General features: G+C 36.8%; 1 long non-coding RNA gene across 1 annotated transcript in view; it reads left to right on the forward strand.

The window, feature by feature from the left end:
- The first annotated feature begins 103 nt into the window (after positions 1 to 103).
- The window catches only part of LOC106882028 (uncharacterized), a 32,365-nt gene continuing 4,968 nt past the window's right edge, over positions 104 to 27,500 (forward strand). The window contains exon 1 of the long non-coding RNA XR_001410938.3: positions 104 to 673. This is a non-coding gene — a long non-coding RNA (uncharacterized LOC106882028). The remainder of the gene's footprint in view (positions 674 to 27,500) is intronic.

Raw genomic sequence — 27,500 nt, forward strand, 5'->3', positions numbered from 1 at the left:
TCAATACAAGCATGCATGCATAAATATATACATATACATACATATAATTACTTTATAAACCAGCTCTACATGTGGGCAGTTTATTCGAAGTAGTATACAAATAAACAAGCATGCAAGCATAAAAACCATAATCTATAGCACCTCCTATGATAGGAATATTACAGTGATGCACACCTATGCATTAATAGCAGCTTGTGAAGGTGTTAAGATAATACCAAGTCGATGTTGAACAGGCGGAGATAGCATCGACCAATAGATTTACAAAGATCTTCCCGCCTCTTTGTTATGACGTCACCACACCCCACCTCTTATTGATGGGGAAAGCCTTATAACAACAATTTCCTTACAATGTCTTTGGCTTAAACATTCAAAAACCAGAACAAAAAGCAGATCCGAGAGACGAAATCAGGAAGAAATCCGACCAGTGACCACAGATATATATATATATATATATACACGCATACAAACGTGTGTATGTTAGAATATATACATACATATATATATAAATGTATGTATAGATAGATACATACATATAATCATTTGAGAGATAAATAGATAAGAGTGAGCTAGGTTGATACACCTGGCTGTGTATATATCAAGTCACTACTTCTGTCATCTGCATCAGAATCAAAAGCTAAAGTTATACAAACTCGATTTCTTCATTAAATCCAAGGTAAGAAAAGCTATTATTATTACATTTTTTTCAAACATTTTTAGAATCACGAAAAGTAGATTAACGTATTTACTGTATATAACAATACAAACACATACACACGCATACACACGCACACACGCATATGCACATATACATACATACATACATACATACATGCATGCATACATACGAATACACACACGCATGTATATATTATGTATGTATGTGCGTGTGTATACACACAAACATATATACATATGCTAACATATATAAACATACATGTACAGATATATATTGTGTGTAAATATGTATGTATATCTGTATGTTTATATGTACGTACATATGTATGCACCCACCCCCCATATATATATATATATATATACATGTATGTACATGTATGCATGTATATATAAGTATGCTTTTTTGTGTGAGCGATTTAGTATACATAATATGAACATCTCTGTGCATGTATGCATATGCCAATGCTATCCGTATCTATGCTACATATACAGACATATATGGACACATATCTGCTTTCATGGATAATTACATACACACGTACATCTGTACATAAATACACATAAATACACACTCACGTACATACATATATACAACATACATACATATATACATTGTCTTATGTACTAAAGTGATGGCCACACACACTACATGGAAGCATGTTTATCTACACACGCACCTACATATAGGCACATCCTAACTCATTCACATAACTCCAAAACCCTTGACCATTTTCACTTAAAAAATGCCTTGTCCTTTTGTTAGAGCCCGGTTTGAATTCTGTGAAGCAAAATATCTTAAATCCCAGCCCCCCAAAAAATTGATACATGCATATGTGCATGCACTGATGCATATGCAACATACATATTATCATACATACGTATGTACATAGAAGATTTAATGGATGATGAAGGAAAGAAGACGCTTTCCTTCACACTGTTGCCACCAAGCGGGTGATAGGTCAAAATTAAGTCTAAATTAAAAGCATAAAATAAAACATACATATATACATTAACTAACTGGCTAATATACATACATACATACATACATACATACATACATACATTTGTTGTTGTTGGCACTCCGTCGCTTACGACGTTGAGGGTTCCAGTTGATCCGAATCAACGGAACAGCCTGCTCGTGAAATTAACGTGCAAGTGGCTGAGCATTCCACAGACACGTGTACCCTTAACGTAGTTCTCGGGGATATTCAGCGTGACACAGTGTGACAAGGCTGACCCTTTGAATTACAGGCACAACAGAAACAGGAAGTAAGAGTGAGAGAAAGTTGTGGTGGAAGAGTACAGCAGGGTTCGCCACCATCTCCTGCCGGAGCCTCGTGGAGCTTTAGGTGTTTTCGCTCAATAAACACTCACAACGCCAGGTCTGGGAATTGAAACCGCGATCCTATGACCGCCAGTCCGCTGCCCTAACCACTGAGCCATTGCGCCTCCTCTTCATACATACATACATACATACATACATACATACATACATACAAACCTCTGGAGCATTAAAAATCTGCAAGACCTAGGTATTTAAAGGATAAGGAACAAAGCAAGATGCTCTCTTTCACAACCTTGCTACCAAGAAAAATTCAGTAAAAGAACTTCGTTTCTGGCTCTTATTACATTAGTAAAAAATTTAAAAAGCCAAATAGTACACGTCATGCATGCTTATATATATGCATACATACGTACGCGTTCTGTTATGAATATATATTTGTATATAGCTGCCTGTTTTTAATAGCTTCGCAAATTATAAGCCATCAAATAACAGGCATATATCCATTATCTTTTATCTTTTACTCGTTTCAGTCATTTGACTGCTGCCATGCTGGGGCACCGCTTTGAAGGGTTTTAGTCAAACAAATCGATCCCCAGGACTTTTTTTAAGCCTGGTAATTATTCCATCGGTCACTTTGCCGAACCGCTATGTAACGGAGACGTAATTACACCAACACCGGTTGTCAAGCAGTGGTGAGGGACAAACAGACACAAAGACACACATATATATATATACATATATATAAATACATACACACACACAACACATATACACACACACATATACATACATACATACATACATACATGTATGTACGATGGACTTCTTTCAGTTTCCGTTTATTATTGTATATCTGGTTATTGTATATCATTGCGCATGCATTACCGGAAGTCCATAGTAAACGTATTATTTTAGATTATAATCGTAGATATACACAAGTATATTTATTTATACATACATACATACATACATATATACATACATACATATGCATACATGCACACACACACACACACACACACACACAAATATATACATATATACGTATGTACGTATGTATATATATATGCGTGCATGTGTGTGTATGTATGTATGTATGTATGTACGTACGTACGTACATACATACGTGCGTACATACATACCTACCTACATACATACATACATACATACATACATACATGCATACATACATACATACATACATACGTACGTATGTATGTGTGTAATATTCACCGGATAGTTATTGTGTCGATCCATTACATTTTTAACATTGCATAACTGGATCTCCGTTGCTTCCGACAGTGAGCATTTAGCTGTTCGACCAACTGAATGACCTGCTCATTGAATAAACGTCTAAGTGGCTGAGTATTCCACAGACATGTGTATCCTTACAGCAATCCTCAAACAGAATCAGTGTGTACCTTTAAATTACAGGAACAATCCACCCAACGTATTTCTGCATAGTTTTTCTTCCAGATTTCACTCACAAGCCTTAGGTCGACTTAAGGCTAACAGTGAAAGATACTTTGGCCAAGAAGTTATGTTGTTGGATTGAAACCGGGGAGAGACTTCTTTATCATTCGGTTGTTGTTGTACACATCAACCTTTACATTTATTCAACTATCAAGATCAGGGGTCGGATCTAATGGAAAGATAACTGCCCGATTCTGGTCTTGAACCAGTAGCATAGCTAGAATGTTCAGCACTTGAATTTGACATTCGGCTCCGGGTCCTTCAAGCCTATGCTTTCGCAGCAGATCTAAAAGTGCTGCCCCGCACCATAAAAGTGTCTGCCGATGCCAACCACAGCGAACCATCACACACTTGCTGTCTTAGAATATTCCCAGATTGATTTTATAACAATTCCTACCAACTACGTGGAGAATATATTGTTTTGTCAAAAAGAAAAAAACAAAGTAACAAAATCCAAGCAGTAGATTAGAAATCATTACATGCGGTTAACTAATATTTTATCTACTGGCTTTTCTCATTAATTAGATTTAACAGGAATTTTCAAGTAACAAACCACTGATGGCTGATTCTATATATTTCGTTATGAAATTCACAAAATGGTTCTCAGTTTTGTGGACATATGGTATATCTAGTGCGATAGATCTGAGGATCATATATATTCATTTGATCGATATTCCATGAGTCATAGACTGTTCGATCAGGGTAGGCCCAGAGCTTATACATCAACGACCAGTATACAGAGGCAGTCTGTAAGTTTTACGAACCAACAGAATTTCTTTTTGCGATGATAGTGTTACTCAGTATTGTTATCATATTTACCTATGCAATAAAGGAGATTCTGTACGGTCGTTTTGGCCTGCAAGAAATAACAATTAACTTCCCACTAATAGTATCCTACCGTCTTTAGAAAAGGAAATAGTGACAGTGTAAGATACCCTAAAAGGCATTTGACCATAAACCTGCTTGATTGCAGCTAATCTGATGGGGAAGTTAATATAAAAAAAAAACAAAGAACTAGAAAATATAGACTCCCTGATCCAGTTCGGTACCTGGCCACTGGAATCAACTTTCATTTCCCTAGAGTCATTAGAATAAATACTAGCAATATATTGGAGTTCATTTAATTAGTTGCACTCTTCTTCTCAAACAATCATTATCAGAGTTGATGTTAAGGCTGGTGGTCTGATAGAATTTGTAGGGTGCTCTACTGACAAGGGGGGTAATGAATACTCACTTACGCAGTCATAGTATGGATGAATGGTTAAGAATTTCGCAACCACCATGTACCCGGTTCGATTCCACCGAGTTCTTTAGACAAATCTTATTTTTATGGCATCGGATCCATCCATGACTCGTGAGTGAAATTGGTTAAACGAAAATTGTATAGAAGACCGATAGATGCTACATGCATTTCGAAAGTGCAGCTTTGTCCCACACTCTGTCACCCTGATTTTACCATAGAATTACTTTAAAGGTATACGTTTGTGTAGAATGCTTAACCAGTTTGACATCAGTTCAGGAATAGGTAATTACCTTGATCAAACAACGGAATCCTCGTCGTCGAATGACGGAGATCCACTACAATTGTAAGTTCAAATCCCGTTGAAGTCAACATTTTTTTTCGACAAAATATGTACCAATCAATTACTCAAGTCAATATGTATGTATCGACTATCCTTCCGTGTCCCATAAATCTGCGGGTCTTGTACCTTTGTTGGAAACAATTATAATGGAGAAAGCTTGATAGTGATCGAGTTGAAGAGATTATAGAATGGCGAATTGAATGCTCAAATGTATTTAGTTTCGTCTCTTGTCCTTATTACGTCTCTTATTTCTAAGCCGACTAAGGTTGATTCTACCCCACTCTCTTCTCTATGGTCGATGAGAGAGTGTATTAGTCATGTACTGGAGTCGTTTCGATTTGCAATACTCCATTTTGAGCCGCCGTAAAAGAGATTCATTACGATATTCTTCACCGGTATAAACACCCTGGTATTTCCTTTATTTTGGCGCCTCTATATTTCAGGGATTTCTTAACCCTCTAAATGGTCCTTATATTTAATACCAGTCGTTAAATACCGTTAAATCTCACTTGCGTTTGACATCGTAAATGTGTGGCTTTTATTCTATTTCAAAAGCGACATAAGTGGATGCAAAAATGACGCCATTTTACTATCGAAGTGGTGTAACAGTTTCGGAGCGTTGGCCAGAAGCATATATCTCTACTTCCGGCACTTAGTTATTTCTTGCACTTTTTATATTTTGTATAATTTATTTTTCATTCATACATTTTCTACAGATACATGTAAGGCTTATTTTAGACCTTTTACATTGAGCATTCGTACCAGTAATAGATTCTCTACGTGGTTGTTCGACCCGCTACAGATAGCAGTCAAATCCCTCAGATATCAACATACCATCTTAAAAAAGTGAAGAACTTGTTGGATAAAGTAGTTCGAGATATACAAATATGTTAGCATAGCTTCCATTGGAATGTCTTTAATCGTAGGTGTGGGTTATACGACGACGACAATAACAACAACAACAACAACAACAACAACAACAAAGGAGAGAATTAGCGATTTAAATAAAAATTTGAAAATGACTACATGCAGAAATCAAAACTAAATATCTTAATCTGCAGGCTACTGTCTTACATTTGCTTCTAAAATGTTTGCCTATTCATTAGAATATAGAGAGCTACAGAAATGTTATATGTCTGTGAGACAGAAGAATAGAATTTAGAATGCTCAGCAGTAGAATTATTAGTTTATTATTTGTATAAGACAAAACAATGAGATTGAGATGACATCAGTCATTGAAGCTTTCAAACTTTCTACAATCTGGCAGATGTTTCAAGATCCGTATTATAGAGTTCGTTCAGTCAACTGTTAACATGATGTTATACACACACGTACCCTCACACGCTAGTATGTATATATATATATATATATATATATATATATATATACTCACAGACACATGTATTCACTGCTCGTATGCACACACTCACAGACAATGACGAACAGCACACAACACACCTGCATATATGAATCTCCTCGTCCTTTCTCTCTCTCTTTCTCTCTCTCTCTCTATCTCTCTCTCTCTCTCTCTCTCGCCTCTCTCTCTTGCCCTATCTTTTTCTCCCCCCCTCTCTCTCTCTTTCCCTCAATATTTATATATATATAATATACGTGTGTGTATGTGTGTATAGACAGATAGACACATACATACATACATACATACATACATACATACATACACAGCAACACATACATACATATATACATACATATATATATATATATATATATATATATATATATATATATATATATATACATACAAACACACTTACGCACACACGCACGCGCACAGGCACACACACACACACACACACACGGATATATGATGTATATGTAATATGGGGAGAGGGGAAGATTATGAGAGAGCGAGCACACATTCTTGCCACCTGTTTCCCAGTCTATTTCTTCCGCATACATCCGCACACGTACTTACACAAACATAATATGTATGTATGTATGTATGTAAGAGTGTGTGCGTGAAGATATAAAATATGTATATATGTGTGTATATACACGCACACATATATATATATGCAGGCGTGGCTGTGTGGTAAGAAGTTTACTTCCCAACCACATGGTTCCGGGTTCAATCCCACTGCATGGCACCTTGGGCAAGTGTCTTCTACTATGGTCTCGGGCCGACCAAAGCCTTGTGAGTGGATTTGGTAGACGGAAACTGAAAGAAGCCCGTCGTATATATGAATATATATATGTGTGTGTTTGTGTTTGTCCCCCTTCCATTGCTCGGGGACCGATGCTGGTGTGTTTACGTTCCCGTAATCTAGCGGTTCGACTAATGAGACCGATAGAATAAGTACTAGACTTACAAAAAATAAGTCCTGGGGTCGATTTCTTCGACTAATACCCTCTAAGGCGGTACTCCAGCATGGCCGCTGTCAAATGACTGAAACAACTAAAAAAAAAAAGAATATATATATATATATATATATATATATATATATATATATATATATATATATATATTTACACACACAGTTTCGTTCTCTCTCTTCTTTACCATCTACTTTCCAACATACACAAACTCACACAATTACAGTGTGTGCATGACTCTGTGTGTGTGTGTGTGTGTGTGTGTGTGTGTGTGTGTGTGTGTGTGTGTGTGTGTGTGTGTGTGTGTTCGGATGAGGGCCCCAGGGTGTCTTGTTACGATGAGACCAAGCAACGGTACGCAAAGTCTCAAGGTCTGACCTCTGAAAAGCTGAAACCCATCGAATAGAATTGCTAATTCGGGCAGTTTAAGATATCCTGCCAAGACTATCCGACTTGTTCTGCTGGGGTAAGTTGAAATTATCAGCTTGCCCTTGTGTCCGAGGAAAAGAAGGCTGGAGCACATCTTCAGAAGTTGTCCAAAAGCCCTGAGAGAGGGACCCTACTACTGAAAGCATAACCAGGTTTTGAAGGTCATAGCAGACACCATCCGAAGTGGGATTAGTCATAGTAGGTACCTCCGCCCAACGAAGAAATTTATCAGAGCTTTATCAAAGCTGGAGAGAAGAAGACGCCGGCTGGTAAGTCTGTCTTTGCAGGCCTTCTTGCAACAGCAAAAATATTGAGAGCTGAAAGTCGACCTGGTGAAGCAGCTGAAGTTCTCAGAAACTGTCATCTCAACATCACTAAAGCTGGATCTCTCTATTCGCTGGAAGAAGTACATTGAGGAGGCTAACGATAATAAGAGAAGGAAATATGCTGAGCTAGTGGAGTTACCATACATACATATATACGAGTGAGCGTGCACATATGTATGTACGTATATGCATGTATACATGTGTACGTATATATATATATATATATATATATATATATATATATATATATATATATATATATATAGATATATATATATATATATATATATATATATATATATATAATGTATGTAGGTATGTATGTATGTGTGTATATATATATATGTGGGTGGCTGTGTGTATGTGTGTATGCGTGTGCGTGAGTATGCATGAGCGAGTATATAATATAAATATATATGAAATATATGTATAAACATATATATATAAATAGATAGATTAATAGATAGATTAATAGATAGATAATATGTATGTATATCTGTGTATATGTATATATCTATTATTATTTATATTTTGTATGCATGTATGTGTATGCCACAGAACAAGCGAAGCTTACATTAAATATATTAAACTTTATAGACGTTTGAGTTCTATATTCAGTTGTATATATGTATATATGCATGCATGTATGTATCTATGAATTTCGAGCTTTTTCTACCGTTCATATTTCAATTACTTTTCGAATTTATTGCCCCTTTCCACAGCTAAATATTCACCACTTTATATTGCTCTATCTTATCTAAACAGTTAAACTATTTTCACTACTTTCCACCAATTCATTAATCTTTTGATAAATGGTTCTCGTTTGAAAAAAATTAAGCTTTTCTTACTTATTACAAACGTTTTTTGTTTTTTTGTTTTTCTAAACAAATGTTGTGACGTTTTGTATTTTTCTATCAAATAAAGTTACCGAAATGGCTGCTATAAAATCGGCAGTTTATTATGCAGTTTGAAGATGTCTGCCCATCAAATTTATTGAAACAGGTTATAAAGATAGCGTTTTATAAATGGAGAGAAAAGAACTGAAAAATCATTCATCCTGTTTGCTTCCTTGTTTACAATAAAATATATTATACGAATTTTAAATAATAATAATAATAATAATAATAATAATAATAATAATAATAATAATAATAATAATAATAATAATAATAATGATAATAATAATAATAACAATTAGGTCTTCGTTCTTTCTTTTCTAACTTCGAAGTATAAAACACTGGTGTGAGACGCAGCGCAAGATTTGCTACCATAAATGCAAGAAGATAGGGCCCTCTGAGTTTCTTTCAGACGCAGGCGTGTCTGTGTAGTAAGAACCTTGTTTCTCAACCATAGGGTTCCGGGTTCAGTCTATTGTGTTACATTTTGAGCAAATGTCTTTTACTGTAGCTTCGGGCCGACCAAAGCCTTGTGAGTGGATTTGGTAGACGGAAACTGAAAGAAGCCTGTTGTATGTATATATGTATGTATCTGTGTATATATATATATATATATATATACACACACTACATATGTGGAAAATCGGTGTGTTTGTAGCGTTTTTTAGCTAACTCCCCCAAGATCGTTTTATTGATTTTGTTGAAACTCGACACGTGAGTAGAACTCATGTCTGGAAACCTCGTGACATACATAGATTGTTGAAAAAATCGATAATACGGCCCCTGGAAGGGATCTTTATATCTACCTGTATAACTATTTTTTTAAACACCAAAGGGAAATAACCCATAGCACCTGCACAATATTTTTTATACACGCAAGGGAAATAACCCATACCACTTGCACTTACAGTTGTTAGTTTTTAGCAAAGCAATCAATATTTGATTCTCACGATCAGCGGACTTAATTCTGCATTTCACTTCTCAAAGTTTTCAACTGCTAAACATTATTGCACTTTCTTGATGCATGTACATTTTCAATGCCCGTAACTCCTATAATTCTGCATTTTTCCAGTTAAACGTTTCCAATGAAGGTACATAAATTTTTGATTCCAGATTCAGCGTACCTAATTCTGCATTTCACTACTCAGATTTTGCATTTTTCCAGTTAAAATATTTCGATGACAGTACATAAATTTTTGATTCCAGAACGTATTTAATAAGTGTGTCCCAATACAATGAACTCATACGTTGAATGCTTAAAATTCTTTAAAAATGAAACCAAACTTCCACACTGCGTTCAGTTTGGACACCCAGTATCGCTTAGACTTATTTTACAAACCATAATACAAAATTTTCATGAAACTAATCGAGCCATCGAATTTAGAAATATTTTACAGGTTTCATTGTTTATGTTCGATTACTTTGAATATTGATTTTTTTGTGTGTCCAATTTCTAATTTTTGCAGACAATATCACTTTTATACTTGACACGTGAGTAGAATTCATGTCTGGAAACCTCGTGACATACTTAGATAAAGGGCCCCTCCAATGGATCCTTTTATCTACTACATATTACTAACATTTTATTTAAATAATCCAATGGAAATAACACGTACCACCTGCAGTTTTTAGCGAAGCGATCAATATCTGATTCTCACGATCAGCCGACCTAATTCTGCATTTCACTACTCAGTTTTGAACTGCTAAACATTATTATTACACTTCCTTGATTTGAATCTTAAATCTTAAAAATTTCATTCATACATTTCTATAAATACATACTTTTTTGAATTCCCATTACTCCGATAATTCTACATTTTTATTGTTACACATTTTCCATGACAGTAGATAAATTTTTCATTCTACAACGTATTTGTAGTGGCTTCATGCAGACATAGCGTAGATTCGATCCTCGATTGCCAAATTTTCACTTAACACTTCAACAGGGCTTTTCTCACAGTAAAACAATTGTTTTTCTGTGAATGACAGCAGTTATACATTTCCCAGTTGCCTTCGCTAAGCAGAATAATGTCTTTGCCACTTGACCCTTCCAACCTCTTCTAGGCCACCAGGGGCTGGAATGAAAATATTAGACCTCCAACAAAATCATTTGTTCGCAACAATATGTCTATCCTTCTGGCTGCTTTTCCATAGTTATAAAAACAAGAACTCCGTAAGGCTAAAGGCTGAGAGCGACCATCATTGAGTGTGAACGTTATTATTGCACTTTCTTCATTTTATTCTTAAACATTAAACACTTCATTCACATATTTATATACATATATACTACATTTATATATTGCCTTCAATAAATTAGCCTTCATAAAGTTCACCTTTAAAATGCCACGACGAGTCACAGTACTTTCTCGTCAACCTCCGAAAACCTCTCTCACCAACCTCCATCAATCTCTCCCTCCTCCAGCTGACAGTTTTTTATACTTTTTCGCGACGGAAAATATACCTTTTGTGGCAGTTCTAACGAAATTGTTTTCTTATATCAGAGTAATAAGGTGTTTCAATAGAACATCTTTACCCTTGGGAATTACCGGGTACACCAGCTAGTATATATATATATATATATATATATATATATATATATATATATAATGTGTGTGTGCTTGTCCTCCACCACCGCTTTACAATAGGTGCTGGTGTGTTTACGTCCCCGTAACCTAGCGGTTTGACAATAAGAGACCGATAGAAGAAAGTATTAGGCTTCAAAGAATAAGTCCTAGGGTCGATTTATTCGACTAAAACCCTTCAAGTAAAAGGTAAAAGAAAAGATAACTCCATCTACTGAGATAGCATTAACAACACCCCTCCCTAGTGAGGATAATCTGGGCCCCTAAATATCATATAAATGTCTAAATCACACAAATCATACTGCGTCGTTTGTTGCATGGGTTATCAAAGGACACATCCTGCAATGCTGCGCCAAAATGATAATCTAAACGGTAATCAAAAGCAGAAAAAATCCAACACTGAAGCGTTAGAACATCCACTACAAAATAACACCTGAAATCAAAATTCAAACCAGAAAACGAGAGAGTTACAAGGAAGCATTGAATGCCTTTTACACAGTACTGAATTAATCACACGCTAATATCACTGAACAGATATTCACCCAACGGAGAAAAAAAGTAGGAGGAAACTCACAATTAAATATGAACACAAATAAGAGAGGTAACACATGCAGAGATATACTAAGAAAGAAGTCTCACACAAGCTGAACTGGATGTAATAGGAGCACAAATCATCCCAAGCGCATCAGCAAGTCTTACGAGATGAAATAAACAATGCTAGAATACCTGTAGTAGGTGTATATAGCATGACTCAATAAGAAAGCAATCAGTGGGTTAAATGAGATCAGAAACTACGAATGCAATGAAGAAAATAACAATCAGGTCTCAGAAAATGAAGATAACGAAGATAACACTTCATTAATGAAGATAACACTTCTTAAAGAACATAAGAAGTTGAAGGAAGCAAGGAAGATATCGTAGAAAATTCAGTGTAATTTTATGTACTGAAATGAAGGATAGAACTACTGCTAAAATTTCAAAACAATAAGAAACAAGTATACAAGAATAACAAGTGTATAATGCAGTAATGAAAGAACTACTGAGAGACGGTGAAACTGATTTATCTACCAACGATTATCTTGTGAATTCTACAGTAAAGGTTTTGAACAACCAAACTTGGCTTAAAATAAAGAAAAAGAACAAGCACGTCAACAAACAATCAAAGTAGAAAATGGAAATACAAAAGAAATTAAACATCGGATTAGAATATATGAAATAAGTAAATTCTATTGACAGGATAAAATTTTCAATTTGGTGCAAAGAAATTTTATAGAAAAATGGGGGAAGCAATGATTCAGCTAATACGAATGAAGTTGAAGAATTTCGGAAGAACATCTGGAATAACTCAAAAGAGTTATTCAAGGAAGCAAGTTGGATTAACAGGGAAACTGAAATAGTGAAAGATGTGGAACTACAATGGGTACTGTTTAAAGTGGCAGAGCTAAGGCAGGCCTTTAGCAAAACACATAAACAGAAGTTGCCAGGAATAGATCAAATCCCGAATCATTGGTTAAATACACTCGCAGGAATGCACAGGGCACTAGCTGAGAGAATGAGTGCACTGATACAAAATCTCGTGAAAGTTCCCAAGTGGTTGACAGAAGACACAACATACCTCCTGCCGAAAACACCAGAAACAAGAAAAAAAACTATAGACTCATTACATTATCACAATTTACAAAATTCTGACTTCAATAATTATTGAAAGAATGTATACTTTTCTTGAAAAAAGCAAACCATCGTTCCACAAGAAAAACGGGAGAAAACGAAACTCATATGAATCTAAAGACCAACTGATGATTAACAAAATTATACGAGAAAATTGTCGTGCAAAGAATAAGTTAAGCCCCAAATGGATTGATTGCTGGAAATCTTACAACAGTGTTTCGCATGAGAGTATTTTGAAAGCTCTAGAATGACAACAGCTTTCTAGTGAAATCTTCAAGGGAGGCTCTCTTTCACTGCTCTTGTTCTATATGGCACTCTTCTTACTTTCTCGTGAAAGCATGAAAGGCAAAGTCTACCTCGGTGGAACTTGAACTCAGAACGTAACGACGGGTGAAATACAGCTCAGTATTTCGTCCAGCGTGCTAACAACTCTCCCACCTCACCGCCTCAGTAATGATAATAATAATCTAATAATAATAATAATAATAATAATAATAATAATAGTAGTAGTAGTAGTAGTAGTAGTAGTAGTAGTAGTAGTAGTAGTAGTAGTAGTTTCAAATTTTTGCACAAGGCCAACAGTTTTGCTGCTTTCATTTCTGTGATGTTCTTGTTCAAACTGCTCTGTAATAGCTGAGATGGTCTGACGCTAGAGTTCGAGTTGATTTTAGTCTTCTTCACAATTCTTCAGTCTGAGTTGCACAAAACATCTGCAAGGTCTATTGGCTGATGATGTGTTTGCGGTAAAGGATCCGGCAGTTAGTCATACGGCTCAAATACCTCGTACATCTCAACCGATGCTTTATGGTGTGCCTTCAGTGGTGTTAGTTCGAATTTTCTCAGAGTTCGCAAAGTTCATTACGTAATCCTTTTATTTGGTGTTTATGATTGGTCGAAGTTCCTGCTGATAAAAGCGCTCGTGTTTCTTGAATCTTGGTGTTACAGGCCTCGTGTTTCACACACGGATCAAACAACAACAGCTTGAACACCGTGTGTTTGGTTTATTGCTTTAAGCTTTTGCTTCTGAAAAACGTGGTAGAATAGTCTTCCAAAAGCAACAAGACAAGCGCAAATCCTGTTTTCCATATCCCTCTTTGAGTTGAATTAATAATGGTTTCAAATTTTGGCACAAGGCCGACCAAATTTTGGTACAGACCTTTTAGCGATGTTCGTGTTCAAACTGCTCTGTAATAGCTGAGATGAGACTTTTAAAATAAGGAAAATGAGCTCACAGTGCCAAAAAGCTGCTCGAGATAGTAATATTGAAATCTGGAAGGGTTGTCGTTGGATCAGGTTGTACCAGTACTTTAGTTTTCAGAACAAAATGATTATATACAAAAATCATTTATTCATCTTATTTTCGATTTTTTCGCTAGTTCAGGTCAATCAGTTCACATTTTCTATATTGTATAGAAAAGCAGGTTAGTTGCAATTCATAGAGTAATGTGTTCTTCAAGTTTGGGAATCTCTTTTATATGCAACATACAACTGAGTATTCAGTTTCTATTATTAATATATTTCTATGTAAAAAAAAGGAAAAAGGTTTTTTTGCACTTTTCTTTTCTCTTTTGTTTCATTTTTTTTTTTTTTACTTTTAGTTTTTATTGAACTAAATTACATCATTTAGTCAAATGCCTTATTCGTTGCAATTATACCGAAGATTTCCATCGGCTTCCGTTAGTATTCAATAGTATTTCAATCATTATTAAGCAACAATGGTTTTGAATTCTGTCTTTTATAGTTTCTTATTGGCTGGTACAGTCTCTTAAATACTGTGTTGTAGTTTCATTTGTTGTTCGTATAGCCACAGGCCGGTCCTAGTCGAGAAGACATATGATCAGTCATGCTCCAGTTGTGCACATCACCTCTTTTTTATTGTAATAAAAAAGAGGTGATAAAATGACTACAAATGCGATGTATCCTTTATTTATATATGACAGTATGGTATGATTGAAGTAGATTTACCAGCAATTTAATTTTCTCAATCAGTATTGATATGAGCTACACAACAAAAAAGTTCAAGGTTCCAACTGCATACTAAATCTACAGTATCTTCTCTCTCTTTTTCCCAACCGGTACTATAACGATCTCTTCTCCTCTGTATTGCCACCTCTATCCGAATTCGAACATTCCTTCACCACCGCCACTTGGTATTAGTGTAAGGGGGAATTAATGCCTCTTCAACAACAAATGGTCAACTGGTGGTGTTGTAAGAAGCTTGCTACCCAAGCACATGGTTCTGGGTTCACTCCCACTGCGTGGCACCTTAGGCAAGTGTCTTCTACTATAGCCTCGGGCCAACCAAAGCCTTGTGTGTGATCTGGTAGACGGAATCTGAAAGAAGCCCGTCGTATATATATGTAAGTGTGTGTGTGTGTGTGTGTGTGTGTGTGTGTGTGTGTGTTTGTCCCCACCACGACCACCATCGCTTGACAACCGATGTTGGTGTGTTTACGTCCCCGTAACTTAGCGGTTCGGTAAAAGGACCGGTAGAATAAGTACTTGGCTTTCAAAGTCCTTAAGGTGGTGCTCCAACATGGCTACAGTCAAATGACTTTCACAAGTACAATAATAAAAGAAAAGAGGATATTGTAGTTTGCTGGAAGCATTGTGTATTGTTTGTGAAATGTAACGTGTCTGGAATGGCACAACAATGCAGAGTGGACTATAATCACTGTTATAAATAATTTAATTATTCATAGTTTAATATAATATTTCGGAATATAAAAATCCCTCCTTCAGATATTGTTAGGAAGTAATGGAGTCACTGTTATAGTCGGTTTTCCAACGGTTACTGAAATCTGTCGGAAGCGTCTCTGGAATTCCTCATGAGATGTGCGTGAGGGCGATTAGATGTTCTTTGATGCGAATGTGTAATGGTCTTGTTGTGCTATCCACATAGAAATTCTTGCATTTGTTACATTGGATTCGATATACAACATTTACCCGTTGACATAAATCTGTCATGGATGGGGCAGTTAACTAGTGTGCATTGATTGCTGTCCCTTGCTGGTTTCTTTGCTAGGTGCCTTCTCAGAGAGGGGCCGAAGTGGGTTAGTTCTATATCTAATCCTTCTCTTCTTATAGCTCTTCGGATGGCTGTAGTTATCCTATAAATAGTCATCAAATATTATATATTTCACATATGTGTACTCAATCGTAGTGCTTCGATAAACAATGGAATGATTTTCATCGAAACAACCAAGTTGTGCAGAATGCTTGTGAACTTTCCAAATCACCAAGAGAACCTGTTCATAGTTTTGCCCAACCTGTTATATGTAACAGCCAAATTTCCTTCAAAATACGCCCTACTGATTAAAAATGAAGGGGCTGATGTAGTCTAAGATATACAATACTCAACAGAGTGATAGGGATAATCATAGCTGAAACGTTTCTGATCACATGTCTACTCTTTTGCGGATGACCTGGAGCAAAACAACAACAAAAATTTTGACATGGTCCCATTGAAATTCCAAACATTCAATGAGAAACAAAGAAAGAAAGAAAGAAAGAAAGAAACTTACCATGATAATATCTACAGCAATCACATTTTTTTTGTCTACTCAAAACAGAGACAGTACCATACGTTACTTCAATCTGAAGATGTGACAACGAAGATGATAAAACAGTCCTGTTTCAATACATGTATAGAAAAGCATACACATACACTACGCGCGTGCATATACATACAGCGTAGATGCGAATACACAGCCCTGCTTGACTCCGTTTGTGACTAGGAATGCACCGGAAGAATCTTCACTGTCCAGCACCCGAGCAAGCGTACCATCGTGAAACTGACGGACCATGCTAGTGAATTTGTCCGGTATTCACTACTGTATGCCTGCAAAACATGGACGGTTTACGAACACCACGCCAAAAAGCTAAACTGCTTTCACATGAACTACCTGAAAAAGCTGCTGAAAATCACCTGGCAAGACAAGGAGGTCCTCTCCAGCTAATCTGCCAAGCATTTACACACTGCTAAGGAGAGCACAGGTCAGGTGTGCAGATCACCTTGGTTGAATGTCTGATACACGACTCCCCAAAAGATTGTTTTACAGCGAACTGGTGAAAGGCAAGCGCACGCAAGGTGGACAGTAAAAGCTCTTCAAGAGTACACTGGAAGCCTCGCTGAAGCGCTTTGGATCAACCCGACACTTGAAAAATGCAAGCACACGACCGCCCTGCCTGGCGAAGCTGCATCAATAGAGGCGCCAACTCCTACGAACAGAACAGGATCACAAAGAAAACGTGTACTGCGCAAGTCTAGAGCCAACTCCTTGCCTTCAGACCCAGCAGACCACCAGTGACCGACTTGTGGCAGAGCCTTCCGTGAATGTATCGGACTGATCAGCCACAGATGAACATAGCATGACTCGTCTTCTTTTCCTGTACGATATCCTTAGTTATTGTTGACAACGCCGGACAAGCATTGTATATATATATATATATATATATATATATATATATATATATATATATATATATATAAAGTGTAAGGAAAGAAAAATATATAGGCGTAGACGATCTTTTAATCCAAAGTTGGTACAAATCCAGTAAAGATTCTACAAATTGTTTCCGAGCCTAATTTAATTCCAAATACAAAGCGAAAAAAAAGACGAAAGAAAAGAAATAATCCTTTTGAAATCAAAATTAGGCTTTTCTTCAAGATAATGAATTGAAATGAATAGGTTCGACTAACAAAAAAATATAAAGACCTTTAATAGCCCAGACAGGAACAAACAATTAAATTATGATAGAAGGAAATTACTGAACGCCAGACCATTCAAAACCAGAATATATATATATATATATATATATATATATATATATATATATATATATATATATAAAATCCAGCTTCAGCGTTGATTAAAATAACAATTCACAATATATATATATATATCTGATAACGATAATTGTCATTACCGTCTAAACTACACGTAAAGTTAATGAAACAAAAATCTACTAACTACTAAGAATAATAGAGTTAGCTAATTAAAAGATAAAAAAATGAAAAAATTAAAAACCAATACATATTTACACCATTTTACATATAGTCATGGCTAGGCTATTCAATTTGCCTCTCGTTCGGTTCAGGTACATAAAATTGATAAGCCACAAAAATGGTGAAACGTCGATGTCCATCGCACCTGAGTGGGATTTGGGGTGAGTTGTCTCACCTGCCTACAACTTTCAGCTATTTTAACACCCGATGCTTAGAGAGAGTCATCTCCACCATGTCAAATCGCAGCCTACAGACGAACAAGCAAATTCATACAAGGAAACTCGTACATTGTGTATGTATGATCGATAATGTTTACAGCACTAGCGCTACTTTTAATTCCTATATATCTCTTTACTCTTTACCCTTTTACTTGTTTCAGTCATTTGACTGCGGCCATGCTAGAGCACCGCTTTTAGTCGAAGAAATCGACCCCAGGACTTATTCTTTGTAAACCTAGTACTTATTCTATCGGTTTATTTTGCTGAACCGCTAGGTGACGGGGACGTAAACACACCAGCATTGGTTATCAAGTGATGCTGGGGGACAAACACAGAAACACAAACATACACACACACACACACACACACACACACACGCACACACACACACACACACACACATATATATATATATATATATATATATATATATATATATATATATATATATATATATATATATATATATATATATATATATATATTTATATATACGACGGGCTTCTTTCAGTTTCTGTTAACCAAATCCACTCACAAGGCTCTTTGGTCGGCCCGAGGCTATAGTAGTAGAAGACACTTACCCAAAGTGCCACGCAGTGGGACTGAACCCGGAACCATGTGGTTGGTAAGCAAGCTACTTACCACACACCCACTTCTGATACACACACACACACACACACACACACACTGAATTTTTTTGTATCTATGTACACACAAACATACACATAAATATATACATACAAATAAGTGTGCGCGCGCACGTGTATATGTGCACACTCAGACACACACACACACACACACATACGTATGTGGTATGTGAGCACGAGTGTATAAAAAGAGAGAGACGGGGAATATGAAATAGAAAGAAAAAGGGTGAGAAATTCAAGTACACATATTTACATACATGCTAAGACATGAGTGGATACATGCAAGCATCTCCTGATACTTATAATCTCTAGAGGAACCAGATTTATCACTTTTCTGTTCATTCAATCATACCTTCACCACTCCCAGCCATCAATTCAAACATTTGTAGAGAGAATCCAGAGACTTTTTATATGCATAGTGGCACACGTATCCCATGGTTTATATATTCTTTATATCAAAAGCTAATTCCACCTCAGCCCCATCCCATTGTATTGCACACATGCTCCTGGCAATAGCATGCTATCATTTTACAGTCGTGAGTTTTAATAACTGACATAAATCGATATGAGTTTATTCGGATATGTCAGCCATATTACAGTTTAGGCGATAGGAAAATAGTTTGTTGACACGCGTCTATTGTGATGACTTCCTCCCTGATTTCTAACCGTTGTGATCCCACTTGGTGATATTTTTATTGTTGTTGTTGTTGTTGTTACTGCTGCTGCTACGTCTGTGGTTGTGGTGGTTGTTCGTGTTGCTACTATGTTTATGGTTGTAGTAGTAGTAGTAGTTGTTGTTGCTATCGTGGTTGTCGCTGTTCTTTTAGTCTCATGTCAACACTGATCGAGCAAAGGTATGATGATCAGACCTGTTGCAGCAGTGACAGCGCAGCATACAGTTTTCAGACGAATCTAAATCTGAGAGAAAACACGTGTTCAAGTGATTTGGGTGTTGGGTTTACGATCGAAAGGCCGTGGGTACAATTTCTGGAGCGGGTAACGTTGCATGTCCTTGAGCAAGGCACTTCGTTTCACGTTATTTCAGACTACTCAGAAGAAAGCTGCCGAGTACTGGTGCATCCCTCTTTCGCTTCCAGATGTCACATACTCAACACTTCTCTGGATTTAGTGTTGAAGGGACAAGAAGATATCTATGTCTGCTCATGAGTACACAGGCACTTGAAAGCATGGTACATGCTATCAAATCATACTCGCTTGTAATGTGATGAATATGGTTTGGTTGGATGATATCTAGTTTTACATTATTTTATGTGCGCTTCCTTTTTCTAACATCATTAAACTGAAGTACGTTCTGAGCTTTGTTGGTTTCTGGTTTTGTGTTTATGAGATTTTTCAGTCTCATACTTTTGTAATATACTCAAACAGAAAGATTGTGGTTTGTGTTCCGTGTTATTTTTATCTTTTATGTTTTTTTACTTCAGTCACTGAACTGCGGCCATGCTGGAGCACCACATTGAAGGGTTTAGTCAGACAAATCGACCTCAGTACTTAATTTTAAGTTTAGTACTTATTCTGTCAGTCTCTTTTGCCGAATCGCTAGGTTAAGGGAACGTAAACAAGCCAACATCGGTTGTGAAGTGGTGGAGGGGAACACACACTCGCACTCACACACACACACACACACACACACACACACACACACACACACACACACACACACCAAATTCACTCTCAAATCATTGGTCGGCCTGGGACTATAGTAGGAGAGATTCGCTCAAGGTGCCACGCTGTGAGATTGAACTCGAGACTAAATCGCTGCAAAGCGAGCTTCTTGACCACACAGCCATGTCTTATGAGCTTTACTACTTTTGTTTGTTTTTTTTTTTATTTTATGTCCATCCACTTTATAACTAAGGTGCATCTGTAGTTTACGATGCACATTGTAACTGTACTTTTTTTAGAGGACCATTTGATTGCTTTGTTCTATTGTGAGGTATATTAATCTGTTAAAATACTAACGTTTCTTTAACACGGATAGGATTTTCATATCTAGAGCTTCACGGTTAAGAAAATTTTTTAAAACTCGTCTCAGAAGAGATTTAACTATGAACAATCTATATCTATGTGGTCATTCACGGCATGCATGTAAAATCATTTAAATCATTTACTAAGATCACGGGCACTAGTGATCGTTAACCTTTCTTTTTCTTTTTTTTAGATAGATAGATAAAGTTACTTGGAAATGGATGCGTGACGTTCAATCATATAATAATATAAGTAATATATATAGGGTGCGATGGGTAAATTGTCGCCTTTTCATATCTTATTTCGCACGTGCGCATTGTGTGTTTTTGATTTTGTCAACTACACAGTATAGTAGGGTCGGTTGGGCACCGCCTGTGACAAAAAACAACATCATGATGCAATTCACTCAGCCGGACATTTGGAAACGACATGCTGTACTGCTTGACATTCGCACCGGAAGCTTCAATACGAACATTTCAGAGTGTTAGGATGTCAATCTGAGGACTGCAATTTGAGGACGTGTACCGAGAGTGATAAAAATGAAACATCCAGTCAACACCAGGTTATTTGACGTGATCACTAGTGATGGTGACGTTATACATCCTTTCATCTTCCCACACAGGCTAAGACTCAACACGGAGGCCTACATCAAGTGCCTGGAGGAAGTAGTGCTACTCTGGGTCAAGAGGGTGGCTGCTGGAAGTCCCTATGCCTGGCAACAGGACTCTGAACCATGTCACACAAGCAGGAGAACCCAGTCATTGTTGTCAGACAATTTCTGCGACCACATCACCCCTAGCATCTGACCACCTAACTCCCCATACTTCAACCTCCTTGATTATTATGTGTGGGGCACAGTTGAGCGAGAGAGACCAACAAAACTCCTTGTAACACCAAAGATGAATCGAAGGCTAGGATTATGGCAGCATTCACCAGCTTAAACAAGGAGACGGTCCAGAAGAATTGTAGGAGATTTCGAAGTCGTCTGGAGGCCATGACTGAAGCCAATGATGATTTTATTGAGTAAATTTACTCTTTTGTACTTCAAGATATTTTTATGTAATTTTGGTGAATATATCTGTTAAAATGAGATGTCAGTGTTATTTTCATTTTTGCATAATTCAGACGACATATATATCCAAAATTTGGGAATGGAGTTGATAAAATCTAGGCTACATATGTTTCATGGCTAGTAGAAACTCGGAAGCAATAATTATCCAAACGAGGGGTGATCCGCTAGCCACTCGTCGAGTCAAAGAAACCTTAATCAAAAGAAGTTTATACTGTGTCAAGAGATGCCATGCTGACTCGCAGGAGATTCGATCGAAAATGTGAGATTCTGGTAGCTATCAAACATATGTAGCCTGGATTTTATCTACTCCATTCACTAATTTTGGATTTCTATTCGCATACACAGCAACCCCTGCTGCTAACTATAAGCTATAAAACAAGTTTTTCAGCTTATCGAACTTCGATTCAGGAAAAATTTACAACCGTCTACGTCAACAAACCACTATTGGTCCTGAAAGTTGTTTTTTTATACCTTATACGGACTGCTCGAAGCTTACTATCTCCTTATACTTTGATCCTTGGATCTTACCTTTATATATTATATATATATATATAGTGAGAATTTACAAAAAAAAAAACAAAAGACGAAGACGGGTGTGTAAACAATAAACAAATGTATTAGTTTAACGCTCGGGAAGTGAGAAAGTCTTTTACGTTTCGAGCCTACGCTCATCAACAGAAAGGAACACAGAAATAAACAGAGAGAGAAAATAGAAAAAGGTTTAGTGGCTATATATATATATACATACTGGGGTTAGACAAAATAATGGAAACACCTAGCATCATAACATCATAATTTTGAAATATCTATAAAAACGTCAAAAGCTTGTTTATGTTTATGTTTATGTTTTTTGATTTATTGTTAGTATTGCTTAATACGTTTTGCTAAAATTGCTGTTTGTTTTCGGATATCATCAGAAAAAGGTAATTAAAATTCATTAAAATGACAGATCTATCGAACTTTCAAAGAGGTCAAACTGTTGGTGTTCGTATGGCAGGCATTTGCGTAACAAAAAACAGCCGAAATATTTGGTGTCTTGAAAGTAATGACAGCCTTTGAGAAAGAGGAAAAAAAAACCCTCGTCGAAACAAAACTCCGCAAGAAAACCAAAACTTTCAGATAGGGACTGTCGGACTGTCGAATTGTAAGACAGGATCACAAAAGTACAGCTCCCAAAATTACTGCAGAGCTTACTGACCACGTCGAGAACCCAGTTTCCACAAAAACTGTTCGCCGGGAGCTGCACAAAGCCGGATTTAACGACAGGGCTGCAATCAGAAGACCACTACTTTCAAATACAAACGTTGCAAGTGTTTAAAGTGGAGTAAAATCCTACAGAATTGGTCCCTAGAGCAGTGGAAGAATGTTATTTTCTCGGATGAGTCATCTTTTACCTTGTTTCCGACCACCGGCCGAATATACATGTGTAGACGGCCAAAAGAAGCATTTGACCCAGACTACCTTCTTCCAACTGTTAAACATGGAGGAGGATCTGTGATGATCTGGCGGGGGGGGGGGGATCTGTGATGATCTGCCAGCCCAATGGTTTCCCTTCGTGACAGAATTAATAGTCAAGACTATTTAAGCATTTTATCTGATTAAATTCATCCTATGGTTGCGAAACTGTTTCCGGAGAGAAACGCAATCTTTCAGGATGATAATGCACCAATTCACACAGCTGAAGTTGTTACTGAATGGCACGAGGAACATTCTAGTGAAATTGAACATCATATCTGGCCACCACAGTCCCCAGATCTCAATATCATTGAACATTTATGGTGCATTTTAGATAAACAAGTAAAGAGTCGATATCCTCCACCATCATCAATACAAGAACTGGAGACTGTTTTAACTGAAGAATAGACAAAAATTCCTTTGGAAACAATTCCAACTTTGTACGAGTGCATACCTCGTAGAATTCAAGCTGTAATTACTGCCAAAGGCAGTCCTACCCCATATTAAAATAATTTTTTTGAAATTTTAAGGTGTTTCCATTATTTTGTCCAACCCCAATATATACTAGGTTCAGGAAAAAGCTCGTGCGCCGTGTTAAAATAATGAACTGAATGAACACACACACCACAAAAACATATCTTAAAAAGCATTATTTTAACACGGGGCACGAACTTTTTCCTCGACAATATCATCTCAGCCAAACAATAACTAATGAGAAAAGAGTTTGTATGTGGGATACGATATCTTGGAGAGGCATGCTGACCCAATTTTAATCAAAGAAAACGTGGATGTTGCTGACCCAACAGCAAAGATGGAATTTAGATTACAAGAAAGCATTCAAATCTATTTCCCACATAGAGGTCCTTAAACTTGCTGAAATTCAAACAACCGTAATCAAGGCTACAGACAACCAATCTCGTTTTATCCTGCGTCACCATTCTGAGGGTTAAATACAGGAACTCGTTTTATTGTCTTTGGCAGGCTAAAGTGACGCGAAGGTGTATTTCAGCGAGACATTTTCTGTTCGTTATTGTTTATACTTGTAGTGAACCACTTATACTTCCTGTAGTAGAAATCCATGTGTAAGGAACTATCTATATTGTTAAAGAACTATATGTCATTGATTCATAGGAGACTAGAAATACCAACCTGATACACAGATTCTTTGTGGACGATCTGTAGCTATTCGCCATAAACTAAAAGTTTTATTAAAAAGAGCGTTATCAAAAGACATAGTGATAGACTTGGACCAAAATGGATGCTCCAGCTTGATTATAAAACGAGGGAAAATATCTATAGACCATTCCGGCGACCTTTCTGTCAATGTCCTGAAAATTTCTCCTGTACCTACTAAGACAAAGAACGCAGCGGGATACTAAAGGTATAACGGCATTTGTAATAAGGAACGCATAACCGGGGAATATTGCACCCAGATGAAATGAAGTATAGTCCACGAATTTCTGTGCATAATAAATCAGTCAAGATATTTTTCTGTATTAATTCTCTTACAAGCATGTGGGTTGCTTCAGATTCGAGTTATTCATGTTAGAAACCGAAACTTACCAGGAGAAATTTCCACTTTAATAATGATATTGACTATCTCTATCTATAATAAAAACATGAATGAAGAGGCATAACATCAACCTAAACATTCTTTGAATGTCGTATAATATACATTCGACAGCATCTACAAAACAGCAAGCGCTGAAGTGCATCCCTCGATTAAGTTTATATTCACGAGTATCATGGGTGTTGTAAAGGAACTTCACACTAAGTATTTCCTGTCTGATGACCAAGAATACATACCCACGAAAAGCTGCGCGTTTTTACAGCGACAGAACATCAAATAAATGTTTTATCGCCTTATCAGCAAGTCATGCACGAATTGTTAGAAAGCTTTAAAGAGAAAACATGAATAACCAGAGTAGTCTACCTTGGATCAATAACCAGTACATCAGCGGTCGCTTCGAGAAATATGCTTTTGCAATCCAAGAACAAGAAATAACAAGAAAATACCTGATTCACACAAAGGATAGGGATGCTGGTAGGGCGCTGAAATGTGAAAACCAATCCAGACTGTTAAATTAGTGCCAAAAGTGAGGCCAACATCATAAGCAACTCTTTGTAAAATGTTAATCATGATGCTATCTACTTTTAAGAGGCAAAAATCACTGTACAATGCAATTCGTTGCTTGGTAAATCCTGAACATAAAAAATATAAAGAGAATGCAGTAATGTGGAAGGCAGCCACGTTTATAATAAGAAAGAAACTAGTAAAATGTTCCTGTCAAAAACTTCCGTAAATAAACGAACACTCAGCAAAGCAGAACTAATTATCTGGGACTGAGAAAAGAAAGCGTGCGCAGTAGTAGGAATTGGTTGTTCAACTAGCATTAACATAAATGATAAAATAAAAAATAAAAGAAAACATCTGTGTTGGATAAATGAGAAACTGGACTATAACTTCAAATTTATACCTGCGGTTATTGGGGTAGATGGTCATGTAATTAATCGTCACTGCACCAACCTTGAAACGCTGGGTCTTCCAAGGCCGGCGGGACACCGCTAGTTAAGAAATTACAATTACAAACTAATAATGGAATTGTGAAAATATGTAAAATATTTCTGGAGTGGCCTGGTGAAGATATACACATATACAGACATAATAACGTTTGTACTTGTAGACATACATATAAGCCAAAACATACAGATCACTACATTCAGTGACATGCTTACATATATATTTCACGGTTGCAGTTGCGTTGATGGATTCAGCAGGTTTGTGTTCCAGTAGACGTGTGTATGTAGATAAAGGAAAAAACAGAAAACCAGGAGGATTAGATGCGATGCTTTATTCAACTCGTTAAAAAGCAAAGTTGATGGAATACACCTTGAAAGATACTGTCAGAAAATATACATACGGTTTCGCATGCATTTGGTGCATGGTGATATATGCGATATAGAAAATGAAAACAAATACATGACATGGTTTCTGCTGGAAGAAGAAACAGGGGTACGCGTCGAAGGCTACCTCCGACTGCCTACGAAACACACTTTCTCTTTGCCGAGATCCGAAGTCGACCTCGTTAACCCACCTCACTGAAGAAATAGTGAGAAAATTTCTCTTTGTATAGCCGACGGTGGGTTCCAGCGAATAGACATAAATTTCCCGCGCTCGGCTGGTCTGTCATGTAATGGGATGAGAGCTAGCGTAAAGCTAGAAGGGTTAGATCGATGTATAACCCCTAGCGTGACCAGGTCATGTGACCACTTGTAGAAAACAAGTGTATGCAGTGATATGCACCTATTTAAAGGTAAACATGCAAACTGTGAACTTGCTACACATATATAAGTATACAGGTAAATACATACATACATACATACATACATACATACATACATACATACATACATACATGCATGCATGCATGCATGAATTTGTTTAGCTAGCTGTCACCTGGGAATGAGTATGGCAAGCTAACTCTACGATGCTTTCGCTAATTGCTTTAGGTGACTATGTAGCCGCGAGCAGACACAGAAACCCTCTTGACTATCCCTTTAATCCAGCGATGCATCCAGGATATGACAGCTGGAGGAAGAAAGAGCACTCAAGTGATGCTCATTTTCAGCTGAGTAGATTAGAACAACGTGAAATGAATTGTTTTGCTCAAGGTCACAACAGTGGTAGCGTCAGCGTCTGTTGCTTTGATGCGGAGGAAGTATTTTTCATAGCTTCTGAAGGCACTGTATTCTATGCGCCAGTGTATACTTGTTGCTGAAGTGTGATGCAGACCAGCTGATATAAAAGTTGTCAATATTGTAGTCTTTCAAGTAGTGTTTATGGCTTCAAAATGCATTGTTTT

Source organism: Octopus bimaculoides, chromosome 2 (genome assembly GCF_046866305.1).
Source record: "Octopus bimaculoides isolate indiv1 chromosome 2, ASM4686630v1, whole genome shotgun sequence".
NCBI classification, from domain to species: Eukaryota; Metazoa; Mollusca; class Cephalopoda; order Octopoda; family Octopodidae; genus Octopus; species Octopus bimaculoides.